General features: G+C 57.0%; 1 long non-coding RNA gene across 1 annotated transcript; it reads left to right on the forward strand.

The window, feature by feature from the left end:
• Window positions 1–604: 604 nt before the first annotated feature.
• LOC103350305 (uncharacterized) lies at window positions 605–14,391 on the forward strand. Its single transcript, XR_518319.5, has 3 exons — window positions 605–961; window positions 3,250–3,353; window positions 4,444–14,391. It is a non-coding gene; the product is annotated as an uncharacterized LOC103350305 (long non-coding RNA).
• The last annotated feature ends 125 nt before the right edge of the window (window positions 14,392–14,516 follow it).

Below are 14,516 nucleotides of genomic sequence, written 5' to 3' on the forward strand. Positions count from 1 at the left end.
CTCTGTGCCCCTCCTTCTAGGATGGAATCCTGGGCTTCTCAGCCAAGAGACGGGAGTTCCCTGTTCTCTCCTCCAGGGGGACATCCGGGCCAGCTCCCTGTTCTCTCCTCCAGGGGGACATCTGGGCCAGCTCACTGCTCTGCGTGGAAGTTCTCTTCTGCTTTGATCTTTACTCGGTTGAAAGAAATGGGGGAGGGGGTGGGGAAGGAAGGGAGGGAGGGGAAGAAAGAGAGAGGGCAGGAGAGAAAGAAGGAAGGAAAGAAAAAGAAAAGAAAGATGGAAAGAGAAAGAGCGGGAAGAATGGGAGAGGGAGAGAAAGAAGGGAGAGAGAAAAAAGAACAAAGGAAAGAAAAAGAGGGGAGGGAGGGGGAGAGAGAGAGGAGAGAGACAGAGGGAACCCTCCTCCATCGGGTTGACCTGCTGCCTTCCCCTCCTGTTCCCCCTGCACCCCCTCCTCCATTCCCACGTGGTCACAAACGGGCTTCAAGAACAAAGTTCAGAGCTGGGTTGTGTGGTGGGGCGGGGGAACGCCCTTTGGGGGCGTCTGTTCCCTGGAGTTCACCCAGGGACGCCGGGGACGGATCCCAGGCACGGATTCAGCAGAGCTCCTGGAAGCCAATGAGCAGGCTGACAACCCGCGGGCGGACGGTGGCCAGGAGCAGGCCCCCCGTGGTGGACAATTACCTGTGCGGCCAGGGACGGCCAGATAGGTCAGCGCTCAGCCAGGAAACCGCTTCGCGAGGGCACCACGTGCCTCCCTTCTGGAGGCAGAGTCCGGGGCAAGGTTGTCTTTCTGTATCTGGGCCGATGGCCACCTGGTTGCCCTGCCCGCGCCTTCTGAGACGGCCGGCCTTGGCCTCGGCGGGGGTTCAGGGCCCCGTGGCTCTGACCTTCCTCTGAGAGCCATGAGAGAGGACGCCACTTGCTTCTTTTCAGACTGGATTTGGGCTTCCCCTGCACGGTGAGGACACTGGGTATCTCTTGGCACAGGCAGGGGTGGGGGTAGGGAGTGTTTTTGTTTTTCGAGAGCTCACCTTGCAAAGCTTTGCCCAGCCAGAGGTGAAGGGCTGGGAACCTGCAGCTGAGATCCACACACAGGCCTCCCCCGCAGGGATAGCCCGGCAGGAGCAGGAGGCTTTGGGGCTCAGCCAGAGGTGCTGGGAAACCAGTGGAGTCCCACGAGCCCTTGGTGCCACATCTGGAGGCCCCGGCCCCTGGCAGCCACAGCGACCCTGAGGTTCCCGACCCCGCAAGGGCACAGGCTCTGGTCCACAACGTGCTTTTCCAAACTCGTTCTCTCTCTGTTCCTCACGAAGCTTCTGGAAAGGGGGCATAGCCGGTGTTAACATTACTACTTTTTCAGCTCAGCCAGTTGAGGCTCCAAATAGCTACGGGCCGGGGCCAGCGCTGCGGCACAGATGGCCAAGCCGCCGCCTGCGATGCTGGCGACTCTGGCATCCCGTACTGGACTTGGGGTTCCAGGCTCGGCTGCTCCGCTTCCGATCCAGCTCCCTGCTGATGCGTCTGGGAAAGCAGCGGAAGGTGGCCCAAGTGCTTGGATCCCTGCACCCACGTGGGAGCCCCGGATGGAGCTCCAGGCTCCCGGCTTTGGCCTGGCTCAGCCCCAGCCACTGCGGCCCTCTGGGGAGTGAACCTGTGGACGGATCTCTTTCTTCTCTGTCTCTCCTTTTCTCTCTGTCACGCTGCCTTTCAAATGAATAAATAAATCTTCATTTCTTTAAAAAAAAAAAAAAAGCTAGGGGCTTCCACGCCAGGGCAGCTGGGGGTGAGGTGTCCTGGCACAGAGGCCGGCGTCTTCCCCTGGCTGCACGGCTCTGGGTCATCTTCCGCCAGGGCCCTGGGCAGGCAGAACAGCTGTCCTCAGGGGAAGGTGTCTCTGGAATCCAGATCTGAACCTTCTTCTAGGCAGTTCTAGGGACTGACAGTAACTCCTGGGGCTGGTCCTCCACGCGGCTTGGAGACCTATTTGGCCTGCTGAGACCACTGTCCCCAGGGGCCGGAGCCAGAGGCCAAACAGGCAGTGTTCTCCACGTCTCTGACCCTGCTTGCCCAAGACCAGAGAGGAACTGCATCTCCCACCCTTCCCGGGGGCCCCAGAAGGGCCTCTGAACCTCCCTCCTGCTGCCCACTCTGTCCCCGGCACATCGCATCTGCAGGGTCGCTGACCCCGGGGTCCCCTCCTGCTCAGGACGCATGGGGGCGCCCAAGGCCACAGCAGTGGTGAGACTTCTCTTGGCCTTTTCATAGAGGAACAAAGAACTGTGGTCCTCCACTTCCCAACAGGAGCCCTGTTCCCGGCTGCGTGGTCAGCGTGGTCACAGGCATTTCTGATAGACCGACAGCATACGACAGAGGCCTTAAAAAAAATCCCTGGGTTCAAAGAACAACAAAACAGGGGCAGGTGTCATGGCACAGGGAGATAAGCTTCTGGCTGCAGTGCTGGGACCTGGTTCAAGTCCTGGCTGCTCCACTTCCGTTCCAGCTCCTTGCTAATGCACTTGGGCGGTATTTGGGCCCTGCCACCCATGTGGAGACCTGGATGGAGGGGAGATGGCTCCTTTATGTGAGTGGGGAAACAGGCAGAGGTCAGGGGCAGGACAGTTGCCCTTGGCCACTGCAGGGGTCCCCACCCCCCCGGGCATGCTGTTCACCTGCCAGTCAGACTCAGGTGACAGTGTGGGGGCGGGACCGCAGCCTCCTGCTGGCCGCGTGGGTTGTGGGAAGGCAGCAGCACTGACTGTAGCACGCCTGTAAATGCGCACGCGCCAGCCCATCACGTCTGATTGCTTTCTGGCTCAGAGTGTGTACTGCACACTGCGGCCGCCTCTGCCTGGGTGCCCCCGAGGGACCTCCCCTTCCGGACGCTCTCACCCTCATCTGCCCCTTGGGCAGCCGTTCCTCCTGAGGCCGACTTCCGGTCTGGGCCGTGCCACAGCCTTGTCGTGGACCCCCACTGGCCTTCCCATGGCCTGCAGGGTGGAGTTCACACAGCGGGTTGGGCCCTGCAGTCCCCACACCGAGCACTCCCACGGGAGGACGTGTTCCAGCCGCGTTTCCCTCACCTGCCTCCAAGCCCAGGACGCGCCCTTCCCACTGCCCCCTTCTCTGCCCAGCAAAGTCGTGTTTCACCACGTGATGCTCGGACACAGGGTGACTTCCGCCGTGTGGCTTCCTCTTGGTCCCTGCCCTCATACTGGCTCATGTCCTGCCTGTCTCCCCAGTGAACAGTGAGCTCTCTCGGGATGGATCAGAGTCCCCAAGGTGGAGCCTGGACCAGGATGGAGCCCGAGGGCAAGGCCAGGCCTCCAAGCAGTGTTCTCGAGGTCTGACAGGTGGGTAGGACACATCGCTTGAAAAGGGTAAAAGAATTGGTTTTCACCTGCAGCCTGCATGGTGGGCAGGAGGTGGCGGCCAGGGAGTTCCTCTTCCCAGTGTCAGCCCATCAGACCCACGTGTGCCCCAGCTCTGAGGAGCAGCCAGGGTGGGTCTGCCTCTGAGGTGCAGACTGGACAGTGGATGTGAACCTGGCTGAGTCCATCCTGTATGCACACCAGGTGGCGCTGTGGAGTGACCAGGAGGACCCAGGGACACAGGGCTGTGGACCCCGTGCCCACACAGCCCCCTAGTGAGCTGCCAGCGGCTAGGAGAGTCCTCTTCCTCCAAGATGGCACTTGAGCACACGGCACGTGCCTCCGTCCTTGTTTTAAAAACTGGGCATAAAAGCTCCCTTGCCGAGTGGTTGACGAGAGTGCTCACCAGGCGCTGTGTTCCAATGTCGGTTCAGCTGCCAATAACTGCTCTCGTCGTGAGCACTGGGAGAGGAAGGCACAGAGCGGGTGAAGTACCAGGGGCCTGGCCCAGGAGTGGAGCCCTGGGGTGCTGGCCTGGCCCCAGGGGGCGTGCACTTCATCACCCACCGTGACCGTGCTGCCCACAGAGCTCCCTCAGCCTTTGCAGCTTACACGGCTTCCTGTGGCTTCTCTCGTCTCCCAGCAGGCGAGCTTAGGTCAGCGGTGCTGGCTTGGAGAAGGCACTGCCAGCAGCTGGGGATCACACTTCCTCTAAGACAATGCTCCTGAGCTCCCGTCCTCCAAACCCAGCGCACCAGGGCTGTGTCCGGAGCCCGTGAGCATTATTGCTTCTGCACACGTGGCTCAGCCTGGCACTGGATGCCAAGGGTACAGACAGGCACGGCCCCGGCTCTCCTGGACCTTAGTGTACTGGGGTTGGAGAAACGGCCGATAAACAGATAATGTCCACAAGGAAGACAATTTCAGGTAAAACAGACGATTAAACAAAGTACCCTGGTTAACGAGGGTAGAGACTGAGCAGTAGCTGGGGAGAGGGAGGGGCACCGCTGGCTGGGGTAGTGGCAGGGTGATTCTGTGTGAACTTTGAACCTGACCTTTCCTAATACTACAGAGAACTTGCCCTTGGACTTGTCCAGCAACCTCTGCACCACCCCCTTGTACAGCAGCACCATCCTGACCAGGCGCCGTTTCAGGCACAGAAGCAGCATTAATGAAGGCGGGGGGTGGCTTCTCTGCATGCCAGGGCCCCTGCAGTGTGGTCGAGCTGCGGGGGAACCTCACTCACGCACCTGCGCCCTGGTGTGAATTGTGCAGCAGGGCTGCGTCGCTGGCTGCATCGGAGCCTCCATAGCCGTGAACTTCGGAGTTGAGAGCTTTGCAGAAAGAAGCCTGTTCCTGCTCGTGGCTCTGCCGTTGTCTTCATTGTTAGCAAAATCTCATCACAACAGAGACCCAGCCCAGGGGGTCATGGAGTGGTGGAACTGAAAACCTCAAGGTTGCCAGCAGCCTCTGTCCCAGACGCGTGTGTATGAACCACCCTGGTCTCAATTCACCCGACGTCCCCGGGGCTCAGAGCTCGCTCTGAGATCCGGTCCCCGAGGCCAGCTTGTGGAGCTGTCACTCTGCGATGTGAGGCCCCTCACGAGGGCCATCGGCTTCCGTCGCACCTGCAGACTGGGCTTCTGCTCCTGCGTCGAGTGCACTACTTAGGGAAGAGGATCCCACGTGTGTGCACAGCCCCTCGCGGCACACAATGTGCTGCCTTGATTAAGGCAGTCAGACACTCGCTCTGGATATGTGGACAAGAACCAGAGCAGATGGACTGAATTAATCTGTGCTTGCCAGCGCCACTCAGAGCCCTGCAGGGAGCCTGAGCTGCGTGCCAAGCTCTCAGGACTGGCCCCACCACGAGTCACCTCACTGAGGACCGGCCCCAGGGCCCGGGTGACCCCAATAACCCACGTGGGGGGTTATGCCTGTGATGCTGGGTTGCTTTTGTGCTCTTTAAAACGAGGTCCCTAACCGTTTCCTTCTGGGAAGGTTGACATTCTGTGTGTGTGTAGAGCCCGTTGCTGGGGACTGAGGGGGACACTTAGCAGGGACCTCACGGCCTTGGGGACAAGGGCACTGCTTTCCCCCAGGCTGCTCCTCTCCTGCCCGGCCCTGTAAGCCTCAGCTCCCATGTTGCTTTGCAGAAGCCTCCCCTTTAATGTATTCATTGGCACACACAGCGCTGGCTCTGTGCCAGGCAGCGTTTTAGGCCCTAGAGGTGCACCACTGATGAGAGCAGACAGTCATGCCGAACGCAAGACAGAGGTGACAGCTCTCTGTGCACCCAGCCACCGCCCTGCACTGGGCAGTGAGCGTGGCTGCATCGTGCATGTGCAGGGCCCAGTCAGGAATGGTCTATGGCATGAACAGAGAGAGGGAGGACAGCACCATGAGACAGGGAGTAGCTAAACTACAATTTCCATTTGTTCCTATTGTACAGGTGGCAAAACCTTGCCTGTGCCCACGATGCGCAACAAAGCCCTTGTGAAGTCGTTGGTTCACTGTGTGGGTGGTGAGACAGGTCCTTGGGGAAATTGTAACCCACCCAGGTGCACACCGGGGGACTTCTGACTCCGAATCCCCCACCATTTCTACCCCACAGGAGTGGTTTTTTCCTTATTAAAAACTTGAGGGAGAGAATGAGTTGCAGAAACCCAAGGGAGGGAGGGGTCACTCTGGCAGAGAGCTGTGGGGAAGGCTGGTGCTGACGTCTCCACACGAGCTGGGGTTGGGGCCCCGGGCGGGTGGGGCCTGGCCAGGTGACACTGAGAGAATGATGGGACACAAGCCTTGGAATGGAGCCGGGGTACATGGGCCAGCCCCGGAGTCCCCAGCCTGGCTCTCCTGAGCACTCGCTGGGGAGTCTCTAAACGCGGGGTTCCCAGGGAGAAGACGGGGCCAGCGCCTGACACAGCTGGTTAAGCTGCTGCTTCGCCAGCCTCCCTTACCGGGGCGCGGCTGGGGGTCTTGGCTTCCCTGCTTCTGACCCAGAGCTCTTTGAGTGCACAGAGCAGCAGATTTGTTCCAAGGAGAGAATTCAAAAGACGTGCTTGGGCCCCTGCCACCCACGTGGGAGACCCAGACGGAGTTCCTGGCTCCTGGCTTTGGCCTGGCCCAGCCCTGGCTGCCGCAGTCATTGGTGGCGTGAACCAGCAGACGGAGGGCCTCTCTCTCACTCTCCCTCCCCCCTCCCTCCCTCTCAGGCATTCTGCCTTTCACAAAAAATAAATAAATAGGTTGTTAAAAACGATAAAGGAGAGGTTCCCAGCCTCCAGCCCCAGACCCTTTGACTCAGGAGCTCTGGGGAAGATCATTTCTAACGGCTGCAGGGTGTTCCCAATGCCGGTGCCCACTTTTAAGATCTATGATTCAGCTTGTGCTTACCGGACGCAGTCTTGCAACTCAAAAGCCGCTGGGAGGCGTCTCTGGCTACGCCGAGTCCCAGGTGACCCGGCCCCACTAAGGTGTATCCCCAAGGGTCTGAGACTCCCAGCCCCCACCCCAGTTTATCCCCTGCTCCTGCCGGGAAGGGAGGGGCAGCCTGGGTGACTGCGAGCGAGCCGTCTCTCTGTCGGCTGCAGGGGTCTGTGGCTCACTCCCTGGACTTTCTGGAGGGTGGGACTGATGCGTTTGGCCAGGTTGGCAGGCTGGTCCCGCATGCCTTGGCAAGCTCAGCCCGGCCAGCCTGGGCCCAGTCCGAGAGCACTTTCTCTATGTCTCAGGAGTGTCTCGTCCGCGGCCCTTGCCCGTGTAAAGGGCAACAGATGCAAATGGTGGTGGTGGAGCCGACTGGGTCTTTCCCTCCATCAGCCTCTTGTGCCTTTTCCACGCTGTCCTTTGAAACCTGGATTAAAAGGCGTTAAAAGACAGTGGCTATTGCTAAGTGAGATAAGAGGCTGCTACAGGACGCACCAGGCATTCAAGGGTATTTCAGAAGGTTCGTGGAAAATGGAATTCAGAGATAGGTTTGTTTTGGTGCAGAAGATTTTGAAATCTATGAATGTGAGGGGTCTTCAAAACGTTCATGGACAATGTGTGTTATGAAACAAAAACGGTGCATGGATTTCCAAGTATTTTTGTACCAAATTTTATTTTACTTATTTGAAAGGCAGAGTTACAGAGAGGCAGAGGCAGAGAGAGAGAGATAGAGTCTTTGATCTGCTGGTTTACCCCCAAGTTGGCTACAATGGCCAGAGCTGTGCTGATCCAAAGCCAGGAACCAGGAGCCAGGAGCTTCTTCCGGGTCTCTCATGTTGATGCAGGGGCCCAAGGACTTGGGCCATCTTCCACTGTCTTTCCGGGCACATTAGCAGAAGTGGAACAGCTGGGACTTGGACAGGTGCTCTTACAGGAGCCAGTGTTGTAGGTGGTGACTTAACCCACGGCACCACAATGCCGACCCCCATGTACCCAAACTTTGTACCAACACTTTCTTTTTTTTTTAAGATTTATTTTATTTATTTGAAAGACAGAGTTACAGAGAGAGGTAGAAACAGAGAGAGAGGTCTTCCATCTGCTGGTTCACTCCGTAGATGGCTGAAACGGCTGGAGCTACACCAATCCGAATCCAGGAGCCAGGAGTTTCTTCCGGGTCTCCCACACGGGTGCAGGGGCCCAAGGACTTGGGCCATCTTCCACAGCTCTCCCAGGCCATAGCAGAGAGCTAGATTGGAAGGGAAGCAGCCGGGACTAGAACCGGCACCCACATGGGATGCCGGCGCTTCAGGCCAGGGCGTTAACCCTCTGTGCCACAGCGCCGGCCCCTGTACCAACACTTTTTGAAGGGTCCGCGTACTCACCCCACCTGCCATTCCCTAACTCGCAGGGCTCTTCCCGCCCGCTCTGAGTCCTCGTCAGGTCCTGTGTTGGGCAAGCGCATGTCCAATGTGTTGGCTCAGTGCAGTGACATTTAAATAGGACTTGATCCATTGAAAAGTTATACAAGAACAGGCACTCAGCTCAGTGGTTAAGACACAGCTGTGTCCACACTGGAGAACCTGTGTTCGATATCCTGCTCCAATTCCTGACTCTTGTTTCCTGCTAATGGGGACTACGGGAGGCAGCAGTGATGGCTTGAGTGACCAGGAGCCCTCCGTCCACGTGGGAGGCCTGGATTGAATTCCCGGCTCCAGCATCAGCCGTGGCCAGTCCTGGCTGCGGCAGGCATTCGGGGAGTGACCTAGTGAATGGGACCTCTCTCTCTACCCTCTCCCTGCCTCACATAGACAACAAAAATTGAGGTTCAAATCTGACATGCATAGAAGACCATTTATATTTTGAAGAGTGTAATGCTTTCTAGGAATATGAATAATAAGAGCAAATACATTTCTTTCTCAATCCGCCCAGCTGTCCCCAGCTTTCATCAGAATAGTGTCCCAGGTTACGGCAACAAATATGTTTTCAGTTTTTCATTCTAGCATTAAAAATGTGTTGAAAGTCATGGAAAACATTAGTATTTAGAAGTACTGAATGACAAGCAGAATTTTTAAAGATTTCAATTTCTATTTTCAATCAACAAAATTGGGGGAAAATTATAAAAGGCAGCAAGCTTAGCATTGAAGATGCCACAACAAAATTGTTATGTGCCTTGCTAAATAGCCCTTTGAAGTACTAAGGAAAATGCATAAAAATTTTCATAGATTTGACCTCCAATCCTATTCCTGGGCATGTGCTCTAAGGAAAGAATTCAAAAGACGCAAAAAGCTACGCAAGTGAGGATTCCAGCATTGACTTCTTGAGCAACACCCTGGAAACATGTAGACGTGTGCCATCAAAGGGAAGTCATTGAATAATTCCGGGAGGCACCATACCGAAATATTACAAATATTACAAACAATTACCAAGATTGGAGACACGCTGAGGAAGGGCACAGATAATCTATATAATCCTGTCTTTGCCAGGATTACAACGCTGGGAGCGTGCGTGTGACTGTTGGTGAGGAAGCCACGTGCAACACGCACCTTTAACCCTGTAAGAACAAAAGCACCTGTGCAAAGGTGAACAAACGGTGCGCTCCAACAGAAAGGGCCGTGGAGCAGTTTTATTTTCCTCTTTAATCTTCTCTAATTTTCTACTGAAAGGAGGGCATTTGTTTGGTTTGGGGAGCAGAATGTAACGGATTCTATTCTAATGAGCTGTTTCGGCCTCGAAAAAGAATTTGGGACGATGAGGTATAGCAAGATGGAAATTAAGTATCCTGTCCCCCCCCCATTTAAAAGATTTACTTATTTATTTGAAAGACAGCGTCAGAGAGGCAGAGGCAGAGAGAGAGAGAGAGAGAGAGAGAGAGGTGTCTTCTATCCGCTGGTTCACTCCCCAATTGGCCACAATGGCCAGAGCTGCACCGATCCAGAGCCAGGAGCCAGAAGCCTCCTCCAGGTCTCCCACGTGGGTGCAGAGGCCCAAGGACTTGGGCCATCTTCCACTGCTTTCCCAGGCCATAGCAGAGAGCTGGATGGGAAGTGGAGCAGCCTGGATTTGAACCGGGGCCCACATGGGATGCTGGCACTGCAGGCGGTGGCTTTACCCGCTACACCACAGCGCTGGCCCCCAAATATCCCTTTTAAGTAAACAGATTCCACACTCAGAAGCTGGGAACTTCTCACAACACCTGTGGCCACCGTCCCGGTCCCCAGCCCTCACCTGGTGCCACCGAGAAACCGCCACTTGGCCTTCTGCTTTCTGCGCCTGGACCACCCTGCACGCTGAGCTGATCTGGACACGGACATCACGCCTCACCCCCACTCAGCACCGTACAGCTCTCCTGAGACCCAGTGTCACAGTGCCTGTTGCCTACCCCAACTCTGACGGCGCCATCTGCCCCTTGCCCCAGCCTCACCGTGGCCACGCTAACCGTGGGGACTTCCTTGTCCCATCGGCCAGGAACTCCCTTCCCCCCGCCCCCAGCCATGCCCTGGCTCCCTCATCTCCTTCACAGACTCACCTCTGCCAACCTCCGCCTGCCCGGGCTGCCTGGGACCCCCCTCCCCTCTGCACTGTGCGTGGTGCAGAGCTTTCGGCCTCTGCTCACCTGACCGGCACGTGCCCTCCATTTGGGGCCTGATCTGTTCACTGAGGAGCTCAGCACGTGCCTCGCATCCCGGGGCTTCCTAAAGACTATTTGTTGAAAGGATGTGTTGCAGCCCCTGCGAATTTGAGGAAGGCCAGCTGGGAACTCGGTTCAACAGGGAAAGAGCAGGCTGAGGCTGTGGCCCCTGCACAGAGAGCCCAGGTGTCCAGATCCGGGGTCCTCAGGGCCTGGTGGGCTTAAATCTGGCCTGGGGTGACACCCACGGCACCCCTGGGGCTGGGGGCAGAGACAGCTCCCACGCTGTGCTGCCCTGTGCCCAGGTGCGTGGGAGGTGCCACCCTGCCAAGTCTGTCTGCAGGTGTCAGGTGCTTCCTGGTACCCATGGGGAGGCCCTGAGCAGGCCTGGCTGACATCCAGGTACTCACCAGCCAGAGTGGACCCTGGATCACGCCCCAGTCTCCCGTCAGAGAGCAGATGTCAGACAGGAGCCTGGGCACCAAAGACCAAGGCCTCACCGTACAGACCCCGTCGTTGCAAAGATCACCTGGGCATGGAGATTATGAAAGTAGCAGGTTAACTGAAATTTTTTTTGAAAGGCAGAGACTTGGCCGGCGCCGTGGCCCACTAGACTAATCCTCCGCCTTGCGGCGCCGGCACACCGGGTTCTAGTCCCGGTCGGGGCGCCGGATTCTGTCCCGGTTGCCCCTCTTCCAGGCCAGCTCTCTGTTGTGGCCAGGGAGTGCAGTGGAGGATGGCCCAAGTGCTTGGGCCCTGCACCCCATGGGAGACCAGGAGAAGTACCTGGCTCCTGCCATTGGATCAGCGCGGTGTGCCGGCCACAGCGCGCCAGCCGTGGCTGCCATTGGAGGGTGAACCAACGGCAAAAGGAAGACCTTTCTCTCTGTCTCTCTCTTTCACTGTCCACTCTGCCTGTCAAAAAAAAAAAAAAAAAAGAAAGAAAGAAAGAAAGAAAGAAAGGCAGAGACTGAAACACAGAGGCGTCTTCTGATTTCTTCTGATTGTTTGTTCCCTCCCCACATGCCGGGCCAGGGGCTGGGCCAGGCTGAAGCCAGCAGACAGGAACTCCATCCGGGTCTCCAACAATTGGCAGGGTCCACAGTACGTGAGCCATCACCTGCTGCCTCCTGGGGGATGCACAGTAGCCGGAAGCTGGACTCGGCAGTGGAGCCAGGACTTGTGCGCAGGCGCTGCGGTACGGGGTGCACGCATCCCACCGCTGTGCCACCTGCCTGCCCCGGGAGCTTGGTTAATCAGGCCACAGGATGCCGCCCTGGTTTGTCCTCTGCCTGCAGATCTGGGGCTGGGCTTGAGCAAGTGGACTGAAGGGCAGCGGCCAAGGGAGGGCGAAGGAGGCAGGACAGGAACGGCGAGTTCCTGCCACGGAACCAGGGCTTCTCACCACGCCAGCGGGATCGGCGGCCGCACCCCCACAGCGAGATGACAATTAGTTCTAATTAGCCCACTTCGACCGCAACAGCTCGTGAAACAGTGACCTTTTCAGCTGTGGCTCCTCTTAATTAAAACAATTAATAGCTCTGCTTTTCTCTGGATACCCTGTCCAAGACCATTCATGCATCTCCTTCCTACGGCTGCTGCTGCTGGCCGGGGTGCCCCTGGCTGCCACCTGTCTTGTTGCTCTGCAGAGATCATGTGTGTTGGGAATACTGGTCAAGCTAACTCTGTCTGATCGATCCCAACCTGCCGAATTTTCCTCCATTTTGTTCCTGAAGGAAATAAATTGTACAAGGGTACTTAAAAAAAAAGTTTATGGAAAACGGAACGGGAAGATGATTTTATTTTGGTGCGAAACATTTTAGAAATCCATGAGTATGAGCAGCCTTCACAAAGCTCCCGGAAAATGCGTAGTAGAAGAAAGTAATGCATGGATTTCAATTCTCTTTGCACAAAATAAACTTCTCTTCGAATTCCATCTTGCATAAACTTCTTGAAATGCCCTTGCATGCCCGGAATCGGGCCAGCACCTCCTCAGGTGACACGGCCAGCAAGCTCCCTTTGGTGCCGGTCACATCGGTTGTTCAACCTCTTGGGTTAGGATCTACCCGTGTCCAGAAATACCTCAAGACTTGCTCTTCCCAGTCCACAGCTCAGGGGTGCCGCTGCTTCCCAAACTGCGAACGCAGAGGGGCCCTGAGGAATGTCAGGAAAGGGAAAATGGCACATTGCCAGTATAGAAAAAAAAATACAGCACCACACAGCACCCAGTGTTATTTTTGTCATGTGAGTTACAGTCTCGCGTGTTGGCAACTGATGGCTGATTCCCCCACCGTGGCCTCTGACCTTTCCTGACTCCCGCGGTGGGGTCTGGTTGGTCCTGGTTGCTGGTGGCCAGAGTGGGTGGACTCGGGTACCTGAGAGCCACTGTGCTCTCTTCACTTTAGTGGATCTGCCTGCGTAACTGTCAGAGTGATGTCCACACCAGTGCTGGTGCCAGAGGAAAAAGGATCGGGCCATCTCTATGGTTCTGTTTCGAGAAAGCAAAGAGCCTGTTTCCAAGTAAAAAGCCGCTCTACGCCACGCCCCGATGGCAGGAAACCCACACTCCAGTATCTCCACTTATTATAAAGACCTTCATCCCGCCGGCGCTGCGGCTCACTAGGCTAATCCTCCACCTAGCGGCGCCGGCACACCGGGTTCTAGTCCCGGTCGGGGCGCTGGATTCTGTCCCGGTTGCCCCTCTTCCAGGCCAGCTCTCTGCTGTGGCCAGGGAGTGCAGTGGAGGATGGCCCAAGTGCTTGGGCCCTGCACCCCATGGGAGACCAGGGGAGATACCTGGCTCCTGCCATCGGATCAGCGCGGTGCACCGGCCGCAGCACGCCAGCCGCGGCGGCCATTGGAGGGTAAACCAACGGCAAAGGAAGACCTTTCTCTCTCTCACTGTCCACTCTGCCTGTCAAAAAAAAAAAAAAAAAGACCTTCATCAAGCCTGGACAGAGTGCCCCGTGTGGCCCCTGGGGGTTGGGTGGCCTCACTGAGCACTAGGAACCCACTGAAAATGGCAGGTAAGAGCACGGACCGGAGCGGAGTTTCGTTCCTCCAACCTTGGCAAAGCTGGCAATCCTGCAGGCGTTGAGGTCAGTACCTGGGCTGGAGCCCCTTGAGCCTTGCCTTTGTTTCCTTGTGAAGTGTGTTCCGTGGGAGCTCTGGGGTGGCCGCTGGCCCCCAGGCAGGCTCAGGGACCAGCTCTTCAGCAAGATACCCTGGCTTCACGGATGCTGGCTGGGTCCCCAGGTACTTGAATTCAAGGCCAGGACTGTTGTGTTAAAAACACCTGCCATCTGCTGGTGCTTTTTTTTTTTTTTTTGGATTCTAAATCGTGAGTCACTTATTTTCTCTTGCTGTTCCTTCAGCTGCCAGGACTGATTTACTTACTGGGCTTTGTCAGGGAATGTACTAGAATAACTTGCCATCAAGTGTCAGCCCATGCAACGTGCACAGTCCTAATGAGCAGTCTTCCCGGCGCCATCACTGGTAAAGGTGGGGGCGGGAGGGGGGCGAGACACAGCAGTGGCACAGAGCGATCCTCGCCCCGGGTACTGCATGGCTCCAGCGGCAGCCGCCCACTCCGGCCGCTCTGAGTTCAGAGTCCAGCAGGGCCTCCATATGTTCTCACCAACATTTCTCTTGTCGGCTGGGGCCCCAGTGCCTGTCACCAGGCGTGGCACGGAACAGATCCTCAGAGAGCACGGGTGAGATGGATGACTGAGGTCTGTGACATCAAGACAGGCGAGGCTGACCCATGCAGGGGCCCAGGTGCTTAACTGGTGTCCCCAGGTGCAGGGCCACCAAGGACTCTGCATTCTGGTAAGGGTCCGTCTCGCCAATCCTCAGAATCAGAGTGCGAGGGAGTGAGCACTCAGGAGCCGCTTCTCCAAGAGAAAAGCTAAATGCTCAGACAGGAGCTGGGGCCTCTGCAGCGGGCCTCTGAGTGTCCTGGGAGGGGGGACCTGGTGGCAGCCAGAGCCATAGCCTCGCGTTCCCAGGGAGCACCCAGAGGCTCACGTAACCGTGCCCCTCTGCCCACTAGGGGGCAGCAGCTGGAGTCTTGGGCCAAATACAAGCTG

The sequence above is a fragment of the Oryctolagus cuniculus genome, chromosome 7, assembly GCF_051225735.1.
Source record: "Oryctolagus cuniculus isolate XC-2025 breed Fujian yellow rabbit chromosome 7, ASM5122573v1, whole genome shotgun sequence".
Lineage (NCBI taxonomy): Eukaryota > Metazoa > Chordata > Mammalia > Lagomorpha > Leporidae > Oryctolagus > Oryctolagus cuniculus.